The following is a 5160-nucleotide window of genomic DNA, read 5'->3' on the forward strand; positions in this document are numbered from 1 at the left end:
AGAAAAAGGAAAAAGAACCCAAACAAACAACATCAAGAAAAGCAATCTGACTCAGGCGGGATCAGGAATTTGGGCTTTTGCGTCCACAAGGTGGGACAGGCAGGGCTGCTTTGCTCAGGCTTCTTTCTTCCTGGTGGATCTTCCTCTGGGGTCCTGTGGCTCAACACCCCAACTTACTCCCCTCAGCCCCACCAGCTTTCCCCGGCTGGGGGCCCTAGTCACCTGCCAGCCACCTGGTGGAATAGCCAGGGTGGGAAACCAGAGGAGCCCAGAACTGTCCAGCCTGGGGGCTCCCATACATCAACCTGGGCCCTCCATGCAGCCTGGTCCAGCAAAGTCCTCTGAGGACTACCCTATGGGGGCAGAGGCTGACCCAGACATAAAGCGGGCCATTGAGGGATCCTCCTAACAGGTGGCTTGGGTCCTGTCCATCTCTGCTCACAGTCCTCCCTGGAATGCCCCTATCTCTCACAGTAATCCCACACAGCCCTTCCTGACCTCTCCCCTCCTCCCACCCCTTCCTTCAGCTTCAGCCACACTGGCCTCTAAGCTCTCCCTCCCAGGAGCAAAGCCACTCCTGCCTCAGGGCCTTTGCACTGGCTGTTCCCTCTATCTGGAATACTCTTCTAATACATAATCATATGGCTTGCTCTTTCACCACCTTCGTTTTTGCAGAAATGTTGTGTTTGAAAGGAGACCTATTCTAGCCCATTACTTGCAGCCAGACCTCCCTTCCCTGGCTCCTACCACCTTGTAACGTGCTCTGTAATTATGAATTTAAAATATTTTATGTTTATATTGTCTGTGTTCAGCCACTAGAACTAGAACCACAGAACAGGGGTTTTTGCCACCTCGTTCATGGTGCATCTCGAATGCCTGCAGCAGCCTGGCCTACAGTAGGTGCTCGGCAGATACGCATTGGATGGAACCAGTCATGATCAGCCCTGCACAGACGCCACCTCTCTCTCTCTCTCTCTCTCTCCCTTGCCCACCTCCCATCCAGCCCTTTGCTTCCTCTTCCTTGGCTTGCTGCAGTTTATGCCTTTTCCTGGCATGCCAGTCTCCAGATCAACACCCCGAACCGCTTAGGGGCACAAGCCCTACTCTTGAAAGCCGCAGGGGCACGACTCTGGGCGTTCTGCTCCCATCTGGGGGTCCTCAGGGCCAGTGTCTGTGGACAGTTTGCCAGGTGTCCCCTGGGCAGCAGTGCCGCAACCAGCCTGCCTGGCATTCCCACACTCAGAGGTGCAAAATCCAAACTCACCAGGCGGATCAGCGACGGGTGCTCTCTTGCCAGCCCCAGGATCAGCAGCTGAAAACCAATCAGAAGAGGAAAACTGTAAAACGCAGGCTGTGGCTCCCCCGGTGCCCGGCCCAGGCTGGCTCATGTCCCTTGGTGCCCTGGAAGGGGCAGCCCTGAGGGATGGTCCGCCCGCTCTCCGCACTCGCCTGCCTCCCACAGCGTCCCTGACTGTCGCTGCCGCCGCCGCTCCTTCGTCCGCCCTCGCCACCTGTGCCGGCCCTTCTGCACCCTGCCCAGATGGGCCCCAGACCCACCCGCGCCTCCGCCGCCCCGCCAGGCCGACGTACCTGGGCTCCGCCGGCGGCCAAGGCAGTTGGCCTCACCTCCTGCCCTCCGGCAGGCCCGAAGGCCACCACCTCCGAGAAGCCCTCCGGGGGGCGGCGTCCCCGGGAGGCGGGGGCTCCTGGCCGGGTCCCGCCCTCGTCTCCGGGTGCGCCCGGGAGGCGCGTCCTGCGCTGCAGTCCGTCTGTCCGGCGCGCCGCCGACGAGCGGGCCGGGAGCGGGCGGGGCCGGGGCGGCGGCGGCGTGGGAACAGGGCGCGGAGGGGGGGCATGGAGCATGCGCGGCGCGGCGGGAGGGCGGCCCGGCCCGCGCCCGCCCCACAGGGGCCTCGGGACCCGCTCCCCGCGCACCCTGGGGCGCTTCCGCTTTCCGTCTGGGCTGCTCCAAGGGGACAGGTGAGGGGGCCCTGTTGGTCAAGCACCTCCTGTGGGCCAGACCCCTGGGCATTACGTCTATCCATTCATCCGTGCATCTCTCTGGGGCCTCGAGGACTTTTGCCAGGCAGCTGGCACCAAGTGTCTCAGCCATGGTCACCCAGTAAGCGACCAGCCCGGGTGAGCCAGGATGTCGAGAATCAGAAAGTAGGGGGGAGGTGAAAAGTGACTTGGGGGAGGGTGGTGTGGAGACGATGGAGGGGAAGGAGGAGACCAGGGCAGGGACAGAAGTGGAGACCTGGTGGGTGCATCGGTCTCTTCTTTGGGTTACACATGTGACCTGCAAGCCAGTCCCTCAGGGTGTGCATTGGGGTTGCCATTTTCCGACAGGTCACGGTCCACCTGGTAGAACTGGGATTGAAATCCTGGGCTGACTGGGCTACAGCTCCGTTGATAATTATGAGTTCATTGAAGAAAACTTACGAGTATGAAGAACACTATAAAAGAAAAGTAACAAGGAAAAAATAGCCATACAGGAAGTCCCAGCCCTTGGAAACTAGGCATTACGCTCTGAGGGGTACGTGTCCTTACAACACCAGAGCTGCTGGCGGTTTCTTTTCTTCAGACGACCCTGGGCCCTGGCCAGGAGAGCTTGGCCCACAGCAAGGAGCCCTGGGCAGGCCTGTGCTCCCAGGACGAGAGCTGTCGGTCCCAGGCTCGGGGAAGGGTTGGGACACCCACGCAGGGAGCTTCTGGCCAGGGGAGCGAGGTTCCCAGGGGGCCAAGTTCAGGCACAGCTTCGGTGCCCCTTCCTGGAGCAGAGGCGGGGAGGCCCCTGTGACCCCCGACTGTGGGCCCGGATGCCCGACCTCGTCCCCTCACTGGTGCTCTGGCTGGGCGGGCCTGGGCTGGAGAGCTATAGTGGGGTGAATGGTAGCCCCCAAAAGATACGTCCTTACACCCAGGCGCTGTGAACATGACCTTCTATGGAAAGGGGGTGTTTGCAGACGTAACTGAATTAAGGATGTCCAGATGACAGCATCCTAGATTATCTAGGTGGGGCCTAAATCCCGTGGCAGGTGTCCTGGTAAGGGACAGAAGAGAGAGACACAGAGGAGGAGGCCACGTGCAGAGGCAGGTGGCCACTGGAGCTGTGTGGCCACAGTGAGGAACAGCGGAGCCCCTGAAGCTGGAAGAGGCAGGCAGGACCCTCTCCTAGAGCCTTCGGAGGAAGCGAGGCCCCTCCAACACCTCGATTTTAGACTCTGGCCTCCAGAACTGAGAGAGTAAGTTCCTGCTGTTTTAAGCCACCTGTCTGTGGTCACTTGCCGTGGCAGCCCCAGGACGCTCGTTCACACACACGGGGGAACAGACCGAGCCCGGAGTCCTTCTGGGCCAGTTGAGGTGGGGGTGCTGTGTACCCACATCATCTGGGACCTGGCGGAGGCTGGGGCAACCTTGGGACGGCAGCTCCCTTTGGCCTTGGGCTGTCCCCAGAGAGCAAGCAGCCACCCTTCACGGGAGCCGGGCAGTGAAAGCCTCAGGCCGGGGGCTCTGGGTGTGCACCCCTCACCCACTGCAGGAGGGTGCTGTGTGCCGAGCATGCAGGTCCCATGCAAGCCTGGAAATGGGGGGACCGGGGGACACTGTGGGCAGGATTGCGTGTGACCACTTGCGCTGCCCACACTCGGGGTGGTAGTGGTCAGTCTGGAGCACCCCAGACCTAAGGCAGAACGAGGGAGATGTTGATAAGCCCACAATTATACCGGGAGATCAATCCCCCCTCTAGAATTTTTTTCAGTTTTTTATGATGAAGAATTTCAGACATGTGCTGCTATGGTTTGAGTAAGTCGCCCAAAATGCACTTATTGGAAACTTAACCCCCAATGTGACAGTGTTGGGAGGTGGGGTGTAATAAGAGGTGATTGGGTCACCAGGGCGCAGCCTCCAGGGATGGATTAATGTCGTCATTTCGGGAGTGGACCTCAGGGCAGACTGAAATAACAGTGAGCCCAGCCATCGTGCTCTTGTTCGTGCTGTCTTGCTCTTCCACCTGCCCTTCCCCTGCCTTCGCGGGATGATGTGGGCCAAAGGCCCTTGACTGATGCTGGCAACGTGCTCTTGGACTTCCCAGCTCTGGCGATGTGAGCTAAATAAACCTCTGTTCATTCCACATTGCCCCGTCTCAGGTACTCTGTTAGACGGACGCAAAACAGACAGAAACACACGCCCAAGAGAGGGCGTGGAGAGGGTAAAAGTGCACGGACCTCCTGTCAGCACCAACAGCGATGTCCGCAGGGCCACCTTGCCTCCCCTTCTCCTTCCGGCCGCCTCTCCTTACTGTGGCCGGGAGGCCCAGGACCTCCTCCCAGATTCAGAAACTGGGGAGGAAGACGGGGTGGGGGGGGGCTGGGAGGAGGAGTCCCCCTCTTCTCCCTGGAGCCCTGGCTCGCCAGCTGACTGTCTCCTGCTCTGGCTGGCTCGGCTGCCCCCAGCTCCGGTGTCCTGCCCTCTCCTCGTCCAAGGCTGGTCTGCGAGACAGGCAGGCGAGGTAGCTGGGGTGCAGGGGAGCGGGCACTGTCCCACGGCCGTGGAGCTGCCCTCTGTGCTGGGCGCTGGCCGGGACAGAAACAGCTCCCTCCCCGGCGCAGGGCAGCTGCAGCAGGTCCCCAGGGGCCCTGGCAGGGAGGTCCAGGGTGAAGCCATGCCGCCAGCCCGTGGGAAGTGATGGAGCCCCCCCCGCCCCCCGAGAGGGTGCGAGCCAGTGGGGGGGGCAGCCAGGCCTGAGGAGGCCGTGGCTCTGGCTTCATGTGCCCCCATGCACTTGAGAGTGTCTGTCAGCGTCAGTGGAGACCACAGGCTTCCTTGTTCCTGCCCACAGAAAGAGAAGCCTCTCCTCCTGTGGGCAGAGTCGGGATCTTTCCCTTTGGTCCGACTGGGCCATTTGGGCCGCGGGCTGCCTGGATCACTAACCCACGACACGTGCAGCTGTACTTGAACCATTCAGGAGCTGTCTCTTGATTTGTGGATGGGTTACCATGCCCCACATGGGGGAGGGAAAGACGCTTGAACAAAAATATGTCCTCTTAGCAAAGAAGAAGGGGAGATGGCTGCTGAAAGGGCAGCCAGCAGTGTCCAGTCTCCAGGCATTTGCTTAGGTGACAGGGACCACAGCCTTGCCAAAACTTCCTGGCAGAGGGA

The sequence above is a fragment of the Eulemur rufifrons genome, chromosome 30 (assembly GCF_041146395.1).
Source record: "Eulemur rufifrons isolate Redbay chromosome 30, OSU_ERuf_1, whole genome shotgun sequence".
Classification (NCBI taxonomy): Eukaryota; Metazoa; Chordata; class Mammalia; order Primates; family Lemuridae; genus Eulemur; species Eulemur rufifrons.